The sequence below is a fragment of the Camponotus vicinus genome, unplaced genomic scaffold (genome assembly GCF_025532165.1).
Source record: "Camponotus vicinus isolate PSW18456_S1 unplaced genomic scaffold, iyCamVici1.0 SCAF_5, whole genome shotgun sequence".
Classification (NCBI taxonomy): Eukaryota; Metazoa; Arthropoda; class Insecta; order Hymenoptera; family Formicidae; genus Camponotus; species Camponotus vicinus.
Window position 1 is genome coordinate 11948677 of NW_028141977.1, and position 23810 is coordinate 11972486.

A 23810-nucleotide genomic window follows, 5' to 3' on the forward strand; every position below is an offset into this window, starting at 1 on the left:
AGCGGGAATAGCGGAATAAAAGTGCCTGGACATGCTCGGAATATATGAAACAATGCCAGGTGCTTTTTACATACACTATATATATATTCACACACATGAATATACAATGCGTTTCTCAATCAAAATCAAATTTAAATGTGCCCGATTATTATAACAAAGATATTAATAATAAAGATTAACTCTCACTGGGGGAGAAGAGAATCGAAGCTTTGTCAATCATATAGCATTTCTATTAATTTCACAAAAGTAAATTTGCCGTCACGAGCAAATTAATTAAAACGCACGATGTATATCGCATATTTTGCATAATATACTTTACGCGTTTCTTGATTATTCGTCCCGCGCAAATTTCGCTCGCAAGTCTGTCGACTCGCAATTTTAGAACAAAGTTGCGAATTACTCTTCGCGTCTCTCTCCCTCTTGCTCCCTCTGATGGTAGTAGCTAGTTTATATTGCGGGCTCCATTCTCGCAATCGTGTAGTCGGCCGGCTGGCCGGCGGGGCGGCCACGCCTCGATTTCATTCACGCCAGCAAACGCTCAATTATTCATGCGGAATCTACCCGCTTGCCTTCTCTTACGCGATTGGATTTAAGTCGCGGAAAGGCGGAAAACGACGTGGCGCCGTACAATCGCGCGGAAATGAATATCTCATCAAATGACGTCGAGTCGGAATCAGTCTTTCGCATCTTTAACTTGTAAAAAAAAGGCAAAATTAAAGAATAAATTTGATATACACACAGCAGATATAAAACGTCATTAATATATTTTCTAATGCAAATTTGTTGGATATCGAATAAATATTTAGAGAAAAGAGAGAAGGGTACAAAAATATTACTTCCGAGATCACTGAATATCGAAGAACTAAATGATCGCGATAAAGCTGGATGCTTCGAGTAATCGCAGTGTCTTTCTCCTCTTGTCTCTTTCTCGCTCCGAGCACGGAAAGGAAAGCCGAGCACGCCGCTGCACCGATATCGTTTCAGCGCCGCGAAACTAGGACGGGGTTTTACGGACGGTTATTTACGATCGAGGTTATGAGAAAGGCGGGGGCCGCACTGCCTCCTCCTCGATCCGCTCCTCCGCGAAATCTGCGAAAGGGCCGCGCCGCCCGACGAATGCAAATTACGCGAATTACGTTGCCTGCAACTCGGATCGGATAATAATCGAAACGCTCGCACCCGACTCGACTGCTTTTAACGCGATATCACGTCTGGAGAAAACGCACAAACTGAATCACCGAAGCAAATCAGATCTCGTATAAAGTAATCTAATCTATAATAATATATCGAGCTAAATACGTGAAGCGAGATGGCATGTATCGCGTGTAATGTTAAGATTCGATGGAAATGGAATCGCGCGTCCGGTGCAAAAAACTGACGGATAATGCAATCGTTGATTCGCGGTTTACGCGACACGCCCCGGAGATATTGCAAACAAAATGCATCGGTTTGATTACCGCATCGACCAAATTGGTGGAAATGTCGGACGGCTTGACGGCAGCGCGATGCGTCCATCGGCGCATGTCAAATCTGAATCGCGTACAACTATCAGAGATATAACGATGCGTAACAACATGCAGTGCAATAATCAATTCGAACATTCCATCAACAATAGCGGACGGGGACAGCTAATATACAGCATGCGTCCAAAAATCATCGTTAAATTAAAGTATCTATGTACAATATATATATATAATAAAAAAAGCCTTTCTATTCTCGATTTTTAGAATGACTTTTTAATAATCGTAAATAATACTCCGGATTGCTATTCGCGAATCGAAATCGCTTTTATTCTGACATATAGACGAATCGGAATGTATTCGTTCGAGATGCAACGAGCGGAGCGAGGCAGTCGATTGTCTAGCGATTCACGCAACCGGGTCAGCGACCTCGTAATCTTCAAGAAGTTCAAGGTCGCGACAGAGGATCGCGACGAGTAGTAATGCATTCCATTGTGGTTCAGATGAGTCCGCGGCGATTCTAACGGAAATGACGGATGGTGAAAGTGAGGCTCGTCGTTCGACATCGGAAATCGATTTGACGAGATTGCGTCGAGATTACGTGACGAATGGTAGCCGGTTGAGATCAATCTCCTCGTCCGCGACAAAAAAAAACTCGATGATCGTACCGTACAATTAAATCGCGCCTCGTTAATGCCGCTCTATTATCGTATTAAATTAATCGAACGCGAAATACATTAAAATGTATTAATAATAAAAGATGGTACGTCGCAATTTTAATGATTCAAATTTCAACAATAATACAACTGTCAAATTTAGAATCGTGCTGCAAATGACTTTTCTCGAATTAAGTTATCGAAACGCAAATATATAAGTATCAATGACACGAATGAATAGCGAGCTTTGACGTGTATAAATAAATGAAACAATCGCAAATTTGAGACACACACATAATAACGGTGGGAGCTTGTATAATTATCATGTAACCGTTATAGAACGCGTAAACAATAATACAGTGCATGCCGATAATCACCAAGCGCGAGACGCAAAAATCCGCCAGCGGCGGACGTATTTTCCCGTTCGAAATCCGATTGTTTCGAGAGCACGAGCGAGGGAGAAAGAAGGCGCGACAGAGGAGAGACTGGATTCAACGCGGTCGGTTGCAACAACGCGAAAAAAAAATGCGATGGATGGACGATGAAGAGAAAAGAGCGCCGGCTGCTGTGTAATCTCCGAAGCCGGGCGTTGTCGGCTGGCGTTGAGCCAACGCCAGCATCCGCTCCACAAATGTCGCTAAATATACACCTAACCGCTTCTAAACACAGATCGCGAAAGTTGGCCGATAGTACGCGAATTGTACGATCGCACGCCTGTGTCCCGATGGGAATCGGCAGATGAGACGATCGTAGGAACGCGCGAGATGAGCTCTGCATTATACATTCGATAGAACCGACCGACTTTCCGATACGCCATCCAATTTTTATCTCATCTACAAACTGTACATAATTAAAATAACAGTTATATTTTATAGTATTTAAACAATATGAGATTTTAGCAAAATAAATAAAAAGCCCGATGAATGTGTGAGATAATATAAATAAACAATAAATCAATCGGTTATTTTAACTCCAGACGAAAGTTTCTCTAAGAAAAACAAGCAATGTGAATCCAGGAGACACTGGAAAATATTTGAACAAAGTAGTATTGTAGATAGCGGGGAAAATGTAGAAAGCGTGAGACATAAAGGATGGTTTTATGATATAAGAGGAGAGGCGCGAGCCGCAGGCTGACCGTAATAACATGCCTTCGTAAATAACAACCACGATAAAGTGACGAAAGATAATCGGTCATCGTTATCGTCGGCCGATAACTTCAGCCGGTGACACCACCGGCAACATATATACATATGACACACGCGCGCGCACATTCACGAATACACATATGCGATCCCGCCCGCGCGCGTCGACCTGCTATTGATTCAAGACTCGCGCGACGTGATTCCCGTTTGCGACGAACCTCTTCTGTCGTATAGGTCAATTGACCTGTCTATATGTATATCGAGATGGCTTCTGAATATACCGAATATGGTTGTGTACGAGAGGAAATTTAACGGCCAAACAACTAAGGAAAAAAGCGTAAATCAATCGACACCAATTAGAAATAAAAGAGTTCATTAAAGAAGTTTGTTGTCTCTCATTCTTATCGAATATATAATCTTTACATTAAAAAAATAAAAACACAATAAATGGAGAACGTTCTAAATTGTGCCTCGTTCATTTCTGTAGAAATAGTATTGACAAAAAATAAATCCTGAATTTATTTGTCATTTTTTTAAATTCTGCTTTTATATTTTAAGTAATCAATTTTGAAAGAACAATAAAAAATGCATATCTCGAAGGATTAATAGCTATGAAAATATATTAAAATATTGAGAGATACTAATTTATATATTGATGCATATTTGTATATTTGACACATGTATCAATGAAATCCTTTCTGCATTTAATAATAAATAGAGCCATTAATATCGGCTTTATCGCTATACGATTCGTTGAAGCAAAACGAGAATCGCGGCTCGACTTTAGCTGGCTTAGCACAAACTCTTTATCAGCGCGATTTCAAAATTAAAAAAGTTTATCTGACACATTGTATGCAAATAAACGCTGAACGGATGTATGCAAATCATAACACAAACAGTGCTAATTATCAATTAGATAAAATAAAATGTGAGCAGTTTAAATAAATATGATTGTTTGATTGAGTGAAATAAAAGAGTCTTTTAGAGTTTTCAAAACAAAAACGGAAATTATTCATTCCCTCGAATATAATTAATAATGTGTCAAAATTTATAATGAATTTAAAATACACATTTTTACAAATATATATTCTACGAGCGGAAAATGATTTCTCACGTTTATTCAAAAATAAATTGCAATGCAATAATTTATCTTAATTTAATTCACGTAAAAATGATCCCTTCGTTATTTTATCGATCATATCAGATGTTGAGGGAAGATACTTAGATGTTCGTAAAAACGTGAAAGATTTAGCGCCTGCGTTAAATACCGTTGCACCGCTAGATTGAAGCGCGACGATTTAAAAATAGCAAAACAAAAGAATTTAAGAGGCGGTCGTTTTTCGAGAGCGTTGACGCCGCGCGAATCGAGCCGACACGGCGATATCATACACGCTTCCATGACGTTCAACGAACGACCGAAAGAAACCAGCGGAACGAAACGCGCGAGCGAGAAGAAGAGTGGACGGATGTGAAACGGAAGGAGAACGAGATAGAAGAAAACGAACGAGCGAGAGAGAGAGAAAGAGATCACTCGCACGGGATCTACTTGGAGATTATGGCCGGTGAGATACTCATGGTCAACCAGAACCATAATCATTCCCTCTCTCTCTGTTTCTCCTCTCTCCTGTTCATCAGATTTCTATCTCTATCGTGCGTTCAAAGAGGAAAAAGAAGAGGAAACTTGGTCGAAATTATGCGGGAGAAGCTGGGGAAGTGCAGGACGGATAGAGGGACGATAGAGCTAGATAAAGGAAAAAAGAGAGAGAGAGAACCGAGAGAGGGATAAAGATGGGGCGAGAACAGACAGTACCGAAATATCAACGACCGCGAAACAAGCGTCGTCGACCCGACGTCCTCGCTCTCTCTTCGTTTCTCTCTCTTTACCCCATCTCTCTCGACACGCTCGAACGGACGTGCCCGAAACAGACGTTTTTTCCACCTTGCCGGGATTTATGTCGACCGATCGTGGGCAGAGAGAGCGGTAAGGGTGCTGACAAAGAACGGCGAGAGCGGCAGCGGCGAAAACACGTGGAGAAAAGACGGGATATGTACATAACGACATCGTGATACACGACGCCGATTCCTCTTTTTCTCCTTTCTCGAGTGTACGGCTATTAAGAAGAATGTTTCATTTAAGCTAAACGATCGCGCGCACATTTGCGACCGTGTTGTTCTTGGAATAAAACATCACTTTGCGGCCGGAGAATCGATCCCTCTACTCGTGGAAAGCGATGATCTTTACGAAATCAATGATCTTTACGCGAGAATGAAGATAAATTACATCCGATTACTAGTGTCTCGTTTCCTGACATCATCGCGGGCATCTATCGTGTCAATAATAATGAAAGCCGTTCAAAGGTTACACCGACATTTGTCGACGAAAATTTGCTGCGGAGAAAATGTATTATAGCAATTTATTTTATATCTGTTTTGAAGTTGAATGTCAATTTACGAAAGTATAAGATTATATTTAATGACTAAGAGGAGAATTAAATTAATTAAATAATAATATCGCTATATAATTTATTCGTATTTTACTTCCCTAGAGAAATTATCAGACAGAAAAAATACACAATTTTCACAATTTGTACCGATTCCACTGGAATCTAATTCGTCAGAAATTGCTCGACGTCCAGCTCGAGTGTACCATAATTTCCAACGATCATATTTCAATTAACTTTAATCTCATCAACTAATCACATTTGATTAATTTAATCTATAGACATTTTAATTCCCCTCCATTTTTCACATTTGAAATTCACGAAGATGTACGTCGAAGATGGATGAACATCAGACATCTCGGACGCTTCATTCGCCGCCGTCGAATCGTTACGGTTACGGTCGCGGTTCTAATCGCGATCATAAATCAAGTCTTTGCGCTCCGAGTCGGAGAGTCAGTCGCGCGATTGCGAAACGTTGCCGCGCGACGACGAAACGCCTGCGAGCGAGAGCTCGCGCATGATATACCGGGCGGCGCGCTCTGCGATCAGCCGCGATGTCAAGGCCGCATATATTTTACGTGGAGATACGCGCGCGCGTGCTTCGACATTGTACCGACCGGCGGCGAATGCGCCGTTTGGAGGACACCTGAGTTAGCAACGAATATCACAAGAGAGACATCAATACGGCGGATTGATACGAAAAAACGTAACGGCTAAATCGACACGTATGAACAGAAACAAGTTTAATAACAAACGAAATTAAAATAATATAGCCTAACGATATTTGCCGTTCTCTTAAGTTAATTCTCTCATTTCTGTGCGATAGGGATATATGAAGAATAAAAATTTAATTAAATTTAGATTTAAATATGCGTCAAGTCATTAATTCGATGAAAATATGTGGCAAAAATACTTGGATCTATGATCTTTCTCTCTCACAATAATTTGAATTTAATAAACAATCTATAAATCTATAAATTAACTATAAAATATAATGTATAATTATTTTCAAATTATATTGTATTACATAATAAAAATGTTATAAATAATAGAAAATATTATAAATAAATTATATAACCTAACTTGTTAAATTGAAATTAATTTTTGTTAAACTAAAATTAAATTAAACAACTCTATCAATTCGTGCTGTCCCACTTTAAAAATTATAATTGTATCTCTGAAAAAATTATAAAAGTAAATTTAACATTAAAATTATAATAGCTCATGTATATAAATGTATGCAAAGTAATGTATGATCATTCTTTAATCATATATGATGGAATTAAAATATTAATCGTGCAAATTAATCTTTCTTTTATATAGTATAATATAACTGCGTAATTTTCCGTTGACTATGATACGACTCGATTCTCAGAAATTCGATGACGTGAGAATAATTTAAGCGCAAATTCGTGTCGCGTCGATTTATGCAGTGGGAACGCGCGCAAAGTTAACAAATCGATCCGATCGTCCTTTGCCCGTCAAAAAAGGAGCTCTACTCGAGGAACATGCGAGGCGAGCATGCATCTGGTCTCATTGCATAGCCAATCCATGTATCGTTACTAGATAACATTTTAGTTGTTAAACTATCGGAGTTATTAAAAAAAGTGTCTTCTTGGTGACGCTGAGCTATGCCACGCGATTAAATGATAGCCTAAGATATCGCATTACATATTATTCAAAATCATAACGAAATACATTATAAGTGGTATAATAATGTAATAAACATAATAATATGAATTTGCTTCAGGTTATGCACGCATTTGTATCATGCTTGAAAGATGTAGTCTTAATAATATTGCGACAAAGCATTCGTTTAAAAAATGAAAAAAAAAAGCTTTAAAAATTCAGCGAGAAAACATCGAATATAATAAAAACAAATACATTAATTATTTACATTAGGATACATTAATCAGCGATCTACGAAGATTATAGGTGATATTTTACACGAATACATTACATTATCTTTATGGATAGGGTTTTACATGAATACGAGAGTAGATGCAAAATTAATTTCACACACGTATCTAGTCAAGGTTTTCCAGTTGGCATTCGACATTAAATCCGGCGCCAGATAAGAGCAGATTATCTCTCAACGCCATTTATTTTTGGAGAGCGAGAACTATCCGATGTCCGGATGGACGAACGTAACGAGATTACAGACACGACAATCGCTAATAATCGATTCGAACACGTTCGCTTGCGAACAATCTCGTTTACTCTCTTAACAAGCATCATTGTCACATTAGCTCGCTCGACCTGGATGCGGAGCTCGCTTATTCCCGGCTGTCTGTCAGTATGTCAAGGTCGTACGCGCGAAGGATGCGCGAGATTGGAACGACCGTTCACGATTCGCACTGACGGTTTTCAACGATCTTTTTTTTTGACATTTAAAAATATCAACAGCATTTTGTTAAACTTCTTCTGGCGATTACGGGGAAAAAAGCACACGAGAGTGGCGCCAAGTTTCAGTGAAAATCGAAACGAAAAATAGGAAACATTTATGGAATTTACAATTCTATTCTCCGTAACTCTCTCTTCCAACTTTATTTTCAAGTAACTGCTGAAAGATTCCGCAAGCGTGTACTTCTAGACATTTGGTATGTTTTACATATTTTCTTCGCAAATATTTCTAGATCCCTGACCGCGACGAGCTTCTCCAGCTCGGTTAGAAAGCGCCGTGCAATCTGGATTCTCATTAAGATAAGCGGATAAAATATGTGATTTAAAACCGTGATCGGACAAAATTTCCGGTATTTTTAACGTTTTAATTGCCCGAGATACGCGCAATCGCCGTATCGCGCGGTGCCTCGCCTCGTGCGACTTCATTGTTGACTCGAATGACTCCGTCCCGCTCCGGAGATCGAGAAGTAGATTTCGCTCGCGGCTCTGCATCGCATCAACGTTACGATGATGTAATAACACTCGAGTAATACAGTATTTCGCTGCCTTCATCATCTTTCGCACTTAAGAGATATTTAACGGACACTTTATCGCGTCTTCCGGATTTTCTCATTTTCTCGCTAATAAATCTTATCTCTCTCAAAGATCCGTTAAAATTAAAATCATTATTTTAAAATAAAAACGTATTTATATAATCTAATCTAAGTATAAAACATATAATCAAATAAGTATATATCTAATATTGGAAAAATTTTTATAAATATTTTATATTAGAAGCGAGAATTATATGAAATCTAACGTTTACAATAATACACATTTTTATTAAATACAAAAGATTCAAACTATCGCGACTTTGACTTCAGCGAGAAAATTAGTCGAGTGTCCCGAAGACGTAATTAAGGACGGTAATCCTTTGGCAGCTGATCGAGAAGCGTCGTAACTTTAATGAGAACATTACCGTTAACGATTCGGAGATTCACATTCGATGTGTGTACGTTCGCGCAATTTCGTCATCCACTTTGTGGCGAGGATAATCGCCGGTCGTGAATCTGTAGGCGGATTCGGTAAAGCTGACGCGTTCGCACGATATAGATATAATCTTTTTTTTTACTATTGCCGGGTTATAATTGACTGACGCAAGGGTAGTCGACTCTCGGCGGAAAAGGTCAGGGGTGATCTATCGCGGCGATGGCCATGGAGTTCATTAACGATATTAAGCGCCGCGTTAAAAAAACATGCGCGAACTCACCTTCGTCATTTATATCCTCACCGTTTTATATTATTTTTTTACTATTCCCCTCTGTATTCTGCCCTTTTTTTCATTTTTTTTAACTTTACTTCCAATATCTAGGGTTTAAACAGCTGATCCGTATACATCAATCCCTTCATAATTTAGTTATTATTATTATTGCTTTGAATTATTAGCCTAGATCGTTTATATATAATATTAAAAATAATAAGAGAGAGTGGATAAATTAATTATCGTGTTATTGTGTAAAAATGCACATTCCAATAAGACAATATGAATTTTTTGAAGAGAGAGAAAGGGAGTTGTGTGTATGTTGAAACTCGGGCATCTTGCGGCATTATATGCTCGACAGCGAAATCCCCGGTTGCTGGATGATTGCCAGGGAGCCAGTGTACCAACGGCTGAAACCAATCTGCCAGATTTAAGTTACTCTCGTTCTGGGCATGCGGCGAAACCGCGCCATTTCTCATACCCAAAACATAAGTTCCATCTACGCAAAAATGACGCATCAATAAATAGATGCTCTGACTATACGTTGCAAGTAATATTAAAAGTTAAATCTGTCAAATTAACGTCCGTTTTACTTTCGGCACTTGAACACATTTTCACATTAAAGAGAAATTAAAAGCCGACAAACAAATTTACCATTATCGTACCTGAAATATGACAAAAAGTGAGATACTTCATATAAGAGTAATTAATTAAAATCTGCAGAATAAACATGTTGATTTAACCCAGTAGCTGTTTCCGTTTTGAAAATGACGTTAATGACAAGATACGTTTACATGACTCGCGCGTATCTCTCCAGTGACAACTGCCCGCGACTTTCTCTTTTCCAGTCGAGAAATCAGATAAAAATGCGAAAGTCAGGTAAGCGGCCATCGAATTTTATCGGCATGAAAAGGAATGTCGGTTGGGTACGAGTTTTTTACGGAATGCAGCCAGATTTATCAAAAATCGCGATAAGGAATTACAAGATTTTAAATCAAGTAAAAGCAAGAAAACTCGCAATCTTAAACGGAAATGATGCTGGCATATGTCTGGATCTTGAGTGACATTTCATCATTGATAACTTGTCGAGTCCAACTTCTATTTACAAGCGCATTATTCGATAGTTTCAATACTTATTTCGATATATTTTATCTTCTCTTAATACCATTTCGGGTAAAATATATTAATATATATAAATATTTTGTTTCTAACGATTATAATATAAATGCAACCAACAAAAAATTATGTCTTCTTTTTAATTGATTGAATATTTCTAGGAAAGAGATTATGGACTAATCGTTGCATGATAAGTATTATCAATAAATATTATATTTTGATTGATAATACTAAGAATTTTTACATGTGTGAAACAATATTGTTTTCAGTATAACGCGTTAACATGAAGTATCGATGTCGCATGAATAAATAGAGAACGTCAAACTGTCTTCTACGATATTGTTTCAGGAATAAACCTTTCGAGATCAAAGTCAATTACAAACAGCAAGAGAAAGAGAAAGAAAGAGAGAGAGAAGGAGAGACAAAAGGATAATTAGTGCTGACAAAGGATCGATAACGTTTTTGTCCGCGCTCTTCGATATGCACAAACCGGTTTAATGAGAGGAGCGATTAAATGTCAGGTGAACTAGAATCATCGATGTTCTAGGAAAATATAGATCGACATGACAAGATCTCTTAATCGTAGAAAAAACTCATTTCCTTCTGGAATTGATTTTAATGAAGAATGCATCTTTAATTTGCTCGTATCTGTACTTTATCATATTGTCACTGCTTCCATTGTACACATCAGCATTAATACACATTTAACAGCGTGAAATTAATCGTGAACATCGAGAATCCTTATTAATCGCGTATTTATAATTGTGTACCTAATTATAATCAATTATATATGTATATTTAAAATATATTTATAATATATTATTTAATTATTTAAATCACAAATATTAAAATTTATGAACTAAAATGATATTACTATTATCTTTAATTCATTATCATTATTATCATCATTTAAATGTCCCGAAAGGGCATTGACGCGAGATAGTAGCGAAAGATTTACAGCTTCTCTTATTGCGATCGACAAACCAATACCGAACGAATAAAGTTTGTTTCGACGGTCAATAAACGGCATCGCTATCAATTACCATCTTTCCTTCCGCGCCGCTCGCCAAATATCGAAGGAACAATTAATCCTACCAAATAGTGAAATACCAGCGTTATAGGATCATTTCGTTACACATCTGCGAACAAAATCGATCGGACATAGCGATTCGGTGTATAACGATCGTCGTTATTAATTACGTTACACGCGTAACATATCGTACAACAACGCGATTATACAACGCCGGGATTATTGACCAATACTCCAGACGATATTGATTCACGCACGGGATAAGGGGAGATACTTAAACGCGATCGCGTGCAAATGTTGATACAACGTTTCGCGCGCGTTTCTTGCCTTATTTCGTATCGAACGGATTTTAACGCTTCGCTCGTAATTGAGGGCTCTCCCTTCGAAAGGATAAACAAAGCTTGCTCAAAGCATTACACGCTCTTTCCACATTATAGATTATATAAAAAGAATATGTATAATTTATATATATATTTTTTTTTTCTAAAAATAAGATAAACTACATAAAAATGTACATTTCGCGATATATATTTTTTGTGGTTTTCAAGTTGTTAAAATGTTTCCTTTCTTTCCCCTGTAAAGTACGTTTAATTTAATTATTCTTCAAGGATAATAAGAGATCATATATTTGCATTAGGAATCACAAGAGCTTTATTTTACGAAGGATTAATATCTCTTATTTCCATCTCATTCATATTAAATAGTTTTTTATTCCCCCCAAAATCTACAAAATTATAATTTTACTCGAATTAACCTTTCTTTTTTTATCACACGCTCATCATATCTTTATGCTTAATCGCTGATTCCGGATGCACGGATCGCATGCACAGGTTGCATCGCATGAGGCATTAAGCAGGTAGAACGTCGAGATTCAAAAAGGCGGGATAAAGTACGTGTGTCGCACACGTGTCAAGGCCGTGACGGGAAGGGAGACGCGGATTGGTCATCTAAGAGAGAGAGAGACAGGCGGTGGGGGGGGGGGAGGTAGAGAACAGATGTCGCGCTTCTTTCGGCACACGCGTGAGCACGCAAGCAACGTGTGAGCGCTCGCATACGTGTGGTAGGTCGCTTGATCGTTCACAGGCTAACGCGCAATATGCAGCAACGTGCGCTGCTCACCGCAGAATAGGTCGCCCGCGTGGCCATGCGACCGCACTTCGACGCTATAATTACCTACGCGCGTTCCTCCGTCGCTACAACGGGTATTTCGCTGCGGTTGTATACGGAAACTAAATTATTCGGGCTTTCTCTCTCTCTCTCTTTCTCTTATAAACTCGATATGAAGTCTCCTTGTTTATTGAGAATCAAGATGGAATTTTCATCTGTCGATCTGTCGCGATTATCGACTCTTTTAATTCTTTTTTTATCTTTATCATCAATGCATACTTTCGGATTTCAATATTTTGCGGTGAAGGTAAAGATAAAAATATGACTGTAATCGTACGCCGCCTCGATTCATTGTTTTCATGTTAATGACGCTATCGTGAAATGGAACAAGTTTCAATTGTCTACGTCATAGTGAAAATTAATGAAGTTATAAATTATTAAAGAGCAACTTTAAACACTTGTTTAATATTTCACTACGATCGTTCTCTTTAATGACAAAATCAATAGCGTAATAGGTATAACGATCATATGTCGATGTAATTAAAAAGTTGAACTTTCTATTCAGAAAATTAAAATTAGTTCACAGACGTAAATTGACTACATACATATGTGTTTGTCGTACAATTAATTCATAGATGAAATAAAAATTTATTTTCGAAACTAATTATCTAAAAAAATTGGATAATATAAACATAAAATTGCGCGATTAATATTTTAGAACTATCCCTGTCTCTAAAAAATTTAAAATACATTACACCAATAACGAGAGAAATAACGATTTTACTTTATCTTTTGTTTTAGTTACTTAACTTTGCACGCGATAAAATTCTCGCGAATTTATTGCTTAAAATCACAGGCTTGTCATATAAGCCTAAATAACATTATCCAACACATATTCCCGATAATCGAAAGGACTGTTATACGATTTCAAATTATCGTCGCTGACAAACCCGCAGAAAGACTCGTCGATCGACGGAGAAGGAAACCGAGCCGAGACACGCGATACGTCGCAAAGTAATAATTTTTGCCGGCGTTATACACGACGGTAATAGCCGCTTCCGTCGAAAAATCACAACCGCGAGAGAAACTCCGCCAACGAAATGCAAGTTGTGCATCGTCGTGCAACAACGGTGACACGGACACGCGGGAGACCCGGCGCGTGCACCGGCCGCTCTTCCGGCGCATGTAATTTTCCCGCGTAAGTTAATATTACCGGCGCGGTAATTGTTCGCTATTGTAAGCGGATCCTACCTATCGGAATTACCCGGTCTGGCTTGCGTATCGACCGGCGAAGATTACTGTCCCGAGCGGCTCGCGTTTCTCTTTTGTTTCCCTTCCTCGCTCGTCGCTCGAGGATGCACCGTTATTGGAATTGACGTTTGCGAGATTCAATGAGTGAAATCAGCGTACTTGTATAATAAGAATATCAGACTTGCACGAATCGCACAAACTATTCGCGTATCTCGATGCGGAGAGATCTGGTGAAATTAAGACAAAAATTGTAGGAAAAAAGGAATCGGTTGTTATAAATAACTATTGTAATCTACTTGTAATATCGCGTAAAATCGCGACCTTAAACTCGATGGAAGAACGCGTTTTGATTCTCAACTCGATCCACAAGTCGAATTACTTTCCGCGAGAGTTTATAACGCGAGGATCATCCGAATGAACGAGCGGTTGGAGCGAATCGGGGATTCGCGGAATAAGGCATGTCGAGCCGCAAGGCGGGAACGAGTCTTTGCGCGCAGTGGCGCAAAGTACCAGAGGAGAAAGCGACCTACTTACGGGTCGAGTAATTATAAGCCTTGAACCGGAGTAAAGGAGTCGTCGAGCGAGCGAGCTGAGCGTCCAGCGGCCGCTCGGGCTTAAACCAGAGATAGAAAATCAAACCGAATCCTGAAGTGCCGGAAATTCTCGGATAAAGATCGCGTATAAAAATAACCCCTGACTTTCAACATTTATTAAATAAATACTTAAATAACTAATAAGTTAATAAATTATGCTTTTTTATTGACGAATCTCAGAATAATTCCGTGAGCCAATTGTATATCCTATGCGAAAATGTGAATTTTTTTTAAGTAGATTATATAACAAGTAATTTATAGTTAATACATCTATGTAATAAAATCCTCAAGGAGAATTTTTAAACAAAAAGTATGATTCTATATTTTTATAGTTATAGATTTTAATATCTTAATAATTTTACTAACATCTCTTTCAAACGATATATAGCTTGTCACAAATATATTTAACATGTTAATGACATTATAAACGTCACGTATGATTTAGTAACCAAATTTGTATTTCACAAAATTTAATCAATTTCTATCTCTGAAATAAAATGTTATTTCTGCTCAATGTATTATTAAGATATAATTTTCAAATAAAGCAGAGCCGCAGAATCAGTTAATCGAAAAAGGCACATAAATATAATTTGATTTAATTAAATACAATTATACATTTTATATTTATACATTTTTCAAATTTATCCGAAATCTTAAATCTCTAGACGATAGAACGATAAAACGCAAAAGTATTACATCTCGTGGCGAGAGCATTCCCGAGATTAAGATTAAAATAGAAACACGAGACTCGGGGCGACGAGTCACAAGTGCGGGTTGTACCGGTCAATTCTCGCCTACGGGATATACGCCTCGCCCTCTGTCTCTCTCTCTCTTGTCGGGCCAGCTCAAACGCGCAAAGTTCAACGGTCGTACGTGGGTGTTTCTGACCCCGGCGAGGATACCGGCGTGGCGCAGAGGGCGACGGGCGTCGCGACGCACGCGATGGTCCCCGGGAAGGGCGCAACGCGTGTCGGGATTCCGCGCAAACACACCGGAAGTGGACTGCGCTTTGCGCACCCACGCTTTGCGCGCCGCGCTTTCCCGCTCTCTCCGACGTCGCGTCGCGTCGCGACGCTCCGCGTCGGGATCGTCGGGCGTCGTAGCCGCTGCCGCCGCTGCATTGATCGGGAGGCCTCATCCGCCGCGCGTCCCCCTCCTCCCCCCCCTCCTCTTTACCCGTTCCCGATGTTCCCTCGTCGACGAATCATAGTCGGCGGAAACGCGGGGACGATGGTGGCGGGCGGCGGCGCACGAATTTTGGTTGCAACTGCAACCCGATGTTTCGCGATCGCGCCGAATGACGAGTCAATAGGACGACCGCGAGCGAATTGAAACCCGATAACGCCAAATTCATCGTTCATGGTGCGTTGCACTTTTTTCAACAATCTGCTGGTTTACCAATTTTTCATTTGCCTTTAATGTTTTTTCGCTTTTCTTTTTTCAAGTATAGATAGATATTTCTTTTTTCTTAAACACCAAATATATTTCTTACTTTTTTGTAAAATAATAAAAAAGAATTCCATAAAAATAAAGGCAGCTGAATCACCAAGTATCACTTATAGATTTCACTTATCAATTTTATCGAATAATAAAAGTGAATAAATACATCTCATAAATGTTTACATCTTTATATAAATATAATATGTATTTTGAAATGAGTCAATGAGATGTGTAACATCAATATAATATCGCGCGCACGAGTTATGAGATAAATTAATAATCTTCGTTTGCACTAGAGAGCACTTTCGCATATATAAACAACAGATAAAGTCTTCTAACGTTTTGTATTTTTTGTACAAATGCATAAATCATCGTTAAAATGAGAGGCAATTTATGTCGATATATCGTGACTTCTAATATGATTGCTAACAAATCAATAACAATCTTTATAGTTTTGATTTCGATGAGTAGCTGAAACAAAGCAAATGCGCAGAACCAAGTAATTGAAACTAATTGTAAGCCAAACTACAATTTTATTGATAAATCGATACGACAAATAAATTTCGAAATTAAATCTATTGCAATCTAAAATAAAAATAATACCAAGAACCTCCTGCTAAAGTAAAGCACACGATATAAAAGCACAAAAATCCACTGTGTTAATATAATTCGCTCTTTTTACGGAGAAAAAAAATTATATTAATAACTGTTTTTATCTCCGATCTACGTAGCAAGAAATTCGCGTCAAGCGAGAAGTACCTCGATCGTTCTGGCGCGGGGACTATGCAAAGAAACGACGTAGACGCGGCAACGAGTAAGACAAGCCGGGAAAATTGGCGGAGCGTTGGCGTCTCCGAGACCGTGGAAATGTCAAAGTTTAAGGCGCGGGCATCGGCGTGTCCTCGACGAGGTCGCGACGTTTGAGTTAGCGCGATTCCACCGCCATCGTCGTCGTTGCCTCCGGCACGTGGACCCATTAACCTTTCGACGAAGCTTTGATGTATACCGAATCAATTTACCGGCTTACTCGTTATAAAGTTCGCCAATACCCCCGCCGTCACGGTATATCGACATAAATTGCCTCTCGCTCGCGTACTTATAATGGCGATGCGAATTTACAGCGCGGGTGCGTTCGGACAAAAAAGATCTTTTATAGGATTGAATTGCGCCGAGAGATAAAGGCAGAAAATATACGCGACACTCATCTCCTCGATCCCAACAGGCCTCGAAATGCACCCGAGACGTACAATTAAATATCCACTCGTTGAGAACCATAATAAATAAAATAATCAATTTATAAAAATACATTATAATTGTGTGATAATAATAGAAAATAGGTCAATCTTCGGCTTTATAATTTGTTTTGTATTTTAAGAAAATTTTCCATACGAAATAAGCAAACTCATTCGAGTTTGAAAAAAAAGCGATGAATGTTTCACAGAGCGAAATTAGTTTCTTCCATTCGCTGATTACTTGATATCATTTCCCCATCTGTTTCACGACCGAGGAATCTTACAAAGACGAAAGTAACGTAAAAATTTGAGCGAAACGAAGAATGGTTATTTTCAGATCCTCCGAAGAGAAAAGGATGAAAGACGTAAAGGAAAACAAGAAAAGAAGATGAAGAGAAAGCGAAGGCTAAACCAAAGTCATATAAACCAATGTTTAATAATATGTTCAATTATTACTCATATTCCTTTACGTAATATATATGTATATATATTTCTTCTATTCCTATTAGTAATACTTAAGGAAAATTAGAGAAATGCCTGTATTTTTATTTCCAAATGCAATATCTATTATAATAATATTTGTTTCTTTAAGATAACAATACTCATTAAAATCAAATTAATATGAAATAATTCCCCGAGACTGTATAATGTTTTTAGTGATTTACTCCTGTCAGAATGTCAATTCATATTTACTACGTTATTATTAATTATGCTTTATTATTAGTTACGCTTTTGTTAGTTGTTTGGGATTTAACATAGTAACAATTTCATCTGCATTTTTATAAAATATGAAAATAAATTCTGTGCATTTTTTCACGATACAAAATTTAATACATCGAGGTATAGAGTTATTTCTACATCATTATCATGTAAATAACGCGGTGTAAAAATTAATAAAAAAAATATGTATAAAAAAATACATCTCGCATATTTTTCAAATAATTTTATGTCATATCATTAATAAATATTTTTTGATATGTCCATAAAAAAACAATTTATTATTACAAACTCAATCCTTGCATATCATTTCGTTGCATATAAACCAATTATGAAATGTAATTAATTATGATAATAATTACAGTTTACTCACCAGTTGTCTCGTTATGTTTTTCTTGTCGTCTGATCCATTCATCTTTCTGTGTGAAATTTTGATTATCGATGATCGATGATCCGTCACACACGTAATTTTCAATCGATCGCGTATCAATTACTATCATTTGCAAAACTCGCGATATTTAAAATTCGACAGATGCACGATATGTATTTTTCAATCCTTTCGAGATGCACACTTAGATATTTATATAAATATTGAGAGAAATCGCACACTTATGTATTTATATAGATATTGAGAGAAATCACTACCAAAAAAAGAAAAAGAAAACAAACAAAATACAAAATAAAATTTCGTATTTCACTTATACTTTCTCCCGATATTCATCTTACGCGCGACGATGTACATTTGATCGAATATTGATTACCGATACGTACATTCATGCAACACGCGCACTCACGTAAACCATAATAAACGTCCGATACTTTTATTCGGCACTTTCGGGGACATTTATGCGCGACAATCCATTTAGCGCGTTATATCACATTATTCACTACATCATCTCGCGCGATCTAACCTAACCTAGCATTAAAATATGGCGCATTTCCTACGTACTTTCGTTCGCCCGGTACTTTTCCTCGACACTCGCGAAAAACTCGTGTACGCACAATAACCAACGAACACCGTAAATACCGTAAATACGCCATAAATATGTCATATTTGTGACATTTGTGGTTGCTATTCGATAACCAAGATGTTCGTGAACAGAAAACACTCGACAAACTTCACTGACTCGACAAACTTCACTGACTCGACAAACTTCACTGACTCGACAACTTCACTGACTCGACAAACTTCACTGATTACTTCGCGCATGTCGATTAGAAATTGATCGCTGTTTCTCGCGAAATATTCTTAACCATCGCAGTATTTTTCTCGACACTCTCGAAATCCGACTCTTCGAATCAACAGAAATACATGTGAAAGAGTTCACCATTGCCGTTCGTCAAGAATTTTGATTTGATTGTGCGCAGATAGCTCTCCATAACAAACGAAACGTCTCGGAGGCGCGCGCTCGATAGACTGATCTAGCGCGGTAAACAAGGTCACGTCTCACGTCCCCGCGTCACCCTCCCTTTCCAAGAATCATCCGCCGCGTCTCGTGTTTTCCAACAGTACGCTTGTTCGAAATAGGCGTATCCTTCGAATGAGAGGAAATCATATTTATATTGCGTATCCTCCGGCTAATCTCAAGAATGGATATACAACGTGATCGCGACGATCACATAAAATACATATGTACTTTACTCGACACTCTCGAAGAATTACATTCGACGATTAACAGACGCGATGGAGTTTTCCCACACGATCGTCAAGCCTTTAATTCAGGACAAAGCACCCAACAATTTCGATCACAAATATTAATTCTATTAGATTCAAAGTTTTCACAATTCAAAAACCGACACAATTTAAAAGTAAACATCCTCCCGATATCATTTTAACAATAAATTTTAATTCAACATTCTCGTTTTTTTCCGTATTCAAGACGGCTAACGCGAGGAAAAATTAGACTTACACATCTGTCAACTGCTTGTCAAATTTTTTATCCAGTATTCACCGGCGTACGATAGGTTCACATTCGATTGCGATTTTAATCGATCGAAGATTCCGTAAAGCGACCGACAATTGCTAGTTGATTCGCTTATTTTCAGATTTAACTGTACGTACATGCAATTAATCTTTCATAAGTAAGCGAAGTATCTCGGAAGAATGCATTCGATAGACTGATTTAGAGGTGACTGATGTGTGTTTATACGAGCTTTTCCGTTTATTCCTCCTGTCGATTCCGCGAATAATTTTCGACGAGCTCCCATATTTTTTTTTCAATATACACTACAGTACACGTCCTTCGAATAGGGAAATGTTTATATTGTCTATCCTCGCACGCGTCGAGTTAATTCCAAGAACAGATACACAAAGTTTCTATGTTCTTTTCTCCGAAAGCGAGTAAACGTAAAACGATGTTGATTAAAATATCAGATGTTTAGGAAAAAGCTGTTTCCTTCTCTCGCTAATACGATAGTAATTAATAATTATTTATTGATTGATGCATCACAAATATTAATTATATCGGAAAACAGAATATTACTGGAGTTCTTTTTCATGTTCAAAGTGAATATGCAAACGTGTACACAAGAGTAAACATGCGGCTTCCAAAGATAATATTAAATCGTATATCGGATAAATTTGTGCGTGCGATCATAATTCCCGTGCGTTTATGCGTATATTTATGAGTAATCTTCGTGTAATTTTGAAACAAATAGAAATTAGAATCGATCGAATAGCTAATAAATGTATAGTGTGGTAAATGTAATAATTAATGAATAAATTATTCCATAATTTTTTCTTATTCCGAGAAGACGTAATGAAAACTCGCACTTGATAAAACATCAAGCGTGAAATTTGAAGGATTTAAAATTGTATCTCGTCTTTTCAGCGAAGAATAAACCGTTCGACGAAATTATATGTAATATTCACATTTTTTTAAATAATTTTCCTTTCACTTTTGGAAACTATAATCAAAACGATACTCCTGAATCTGTATATTATAATATTCTCAGTGATTTATCCCTTAAATAAAACGAAGTAACAAAGAAAAGAATGTTCAACTCTTATCATGAAGAAACAATTTCTTTTTCCTCCCATCGGAAACTTCTACTAGAGTTAAAGAAATAACTCATTTCAAAAGGCTTCAGGAAACGAATAATAATCAGGCATTTTATCGATTCTTTCATTTCGATTGGAAAGACAACACGCTATATCATATATATACTTAAATATACATATAATAACAAACTACTTTTATCAAATATATTATATTGTTTTGTTTTATCATTTTCCAATTTTTCCTCTAAAGAAAAATTCTCCCTTTTATTGACGTTATTTCGCGATGAAAAAAATTTGAAGATTTTAAATTTATTTATTATGTAAATTATTTATATCTCTTCAAACCACCTATATTTAATCATTAAAGATTAATTAAACTACGGTCAATTTTACGGTTTTTATCCGTCATAAACAGACTCGTGAATGCTTTACAAAATATTTATCGTGTTTTTCTTATTTTTGTTTTTTTTTTTTACAAAACATGCATAGCCTATTAAGCGCGGGACGGTGAAAATCGCAACTCATGCCGAATATCGCGCAGCAAAAAATAAAATCACGCGGGATTACCCGAATGCACGTCAACGCTCCATTCGTCCGGGCTGGTTAAAACGAATAAAAATGCGCGAAGCGTGTCCATGAATATCAACGAAATACCTCGCCGCTAAACGTTTACATCGATTGCTACGAGTAAACGATCTATGACGCGATCAATGCGCGCTTCTCTCTTGTATTTATTTTTTTTATCAACATACTCATCAAAACCGTAAACAGTTTATGAAACAATCATTATTTTGTCTTTATTGAATATGTAAATATATCAAAATTGGTTATAATTCAATGAATGCTGAACGTAAAATAAAATAAAATCGCGTTGTGTTATTTAAAATATATAAATATCAAGCAACCTAGAATCATATAACATATTCGTAAATTTGAGAATAAATTTCATCGCAAAATAATTCTAATTAAATCTCTATAAGTTATATTCTATATATAATTTCATTCTTCCTTTCTTTCAAACGAACAATGATTTTTGATGGCTCATCCGTCAACTCAATTGTAAATATTTCACACGATATCGTTTTATATTTTTTACAGTATAACATATAAATCCGTCAGTCGTAAAAAAGCCAAAATCATGATTCACGATGGCGCGTTATGGAAAAAAGATGACGTAAAATTATTCGAGCGTGCCACAAGCGCGTGCGTTTAAAATGCGCAAAAATGCGCGGAGCGCTTTCCGGAATTTCAACAGGATTCGCTGACAGACAAACGCGCGTTTACGGCGAACCGTCGGGAATAAACCATCATGATCCATCAATCGATCGATCGATCGCTTATTCTTCCCCGATCGGAAATCGGATGCCGCGAAACGTCTATCGACGCGTCGTCCGATCATATTTTACAATGAGAATCTCCAAGTAGTCGAACGTATATATATCGCGAACGATTCCCGTCGTATGTACACGTATTCTCATGCAAATCCCGCTTTGTACGACGACCCAGAAAGCGGTTAAGTAGCGCGGTAGCTCGGCGACTCCCAAGACGCCGACGTTACGATTCCATCCGCTTTAAGAAAGCCGAGCCGACTGAATCAAGCTCGGTAAACCATAGACGACGACGACGACCCGACTACTCGAGAGTTATGAGCCGCGGAAGAATTGCCGCACACAACAATGCGCGATCGTTAGATCTGCTGGAAAAAAACGCGGAAATTAATACACGTATATCTTCGATCCCACGATTGGGTTTCTCTCGTATTCGGTACAATGCAATTGTATCCGTAATTTGGCGCTCGCGTTCGGTTGATTTGAAAGCAACCCAGAAAGAATATCCGGGATTTGTTTTGATAACAGAGAGAACGTTCTTTCTAACAATAAGATGTAAAAAAATGGCTTGGGTGAAGTAATTTCTAATAGCGTTGTATAAATTTGAATCATTTTTATGCTCTCTATGTTTCTGTTCTTTCGTGTTACATTACAACAGTTATCTCCATTTAAAAAAAAATGAGGTTTGCTTTAAAGACGATTGATTCAATTATTGTTGCAAATTAAGCGGAATTCGCGCATGTTCCGGGAGATGAATTATTCCCCAGAGGACATGATCCGGGAATCGACTCGACTCAATAATCAGAATCTTGACCTGAAATCGTAATCCAGAAATAGTCAGTCGTTCGCACCGGTTTAAACGAGCTCTTAATTTGCATGTATCGATCAGTGAGCCGTTGCCCTGAAGACGAAACCATTTAACGAGTGAAACTTTGGGGAACTGCTCGAAAGAGCGAAAAGCGATGTGATGGAGCTTCAGTAAAGACTTCTTTTACGTTTTAGGACGTTTTAGGACGTATTTCTCGACATGATAAAACATCAATATGTTAATGTTAGACGAATAATCAATTTTTTGGCAAATAAAACATTAATTATTTAAACATTGATTATCGAAATTGATTTCACCGAATAATCAAACATATAAATAAAAAATGCTTAATTTATATACATATTAAAACTATAATATATAATTATTATTGTTTATATTATTTTACGATTAATATTCCTTGTTTATGTTTTTATTTAAAAGTTTTATATATATAATTAATAGTAATTATTATATACATATAATTAATAATAATCATATATACATTTTCCTCTCCTAGCTTACTCGAATAATTAGCTGTACATTTCTCTAATTAAGATACAAATTCAAAATATTGTTCTTTTTATTATTCAGAATTATTTGTAGTTTAATATCAATTACATTGCTTTTGTTTTCTTTTTATACAAAGCTTAAGAAAATGAGAAGCTTACCGATGAATTCCTATCTTTATTAATGTAAAATATCAATCTCATATTTTTAGTTGTCGTTATGTAGCCACACACACACAAGATAATTTTAGAGTTATTATCAATTTTCTTAAAACCTTGAGCAAAGAGACAAAAGCTCCTAAATCAGCCTAGATAATCACGCTATATTAGTCTATTTAT

At 37.2% G+C, this 23810-nt stretch overlaps 1 protein-coding gene across 4 annotated transcripts in view; it reads right to left on the minus strand.

Moving 5' to 3' along the window:
* Nucleotides 1–23810, minus strand: part of LOC145971479 (uncharacterized) — a 163139-nt gene that overhangs the window by 106233 nt on the left and 33096 nt on the right. The window contains exon 1 of one of the 4 annotated variants that reach the window (XM_083099177.1): nucleotides 18202–19477. The exons of the other annotated variants lie outside the window; for them this stretch is intronic. The gene's annotated coding sequence lies outside the window, so the exon portion shown is untranslated. Of the gene's footprint in view, nucleotides 1–18201; nucleotides 19478–23810 lie in introns of those variants that run through there. 4 annotated transcript variants of the gene reach the window in all.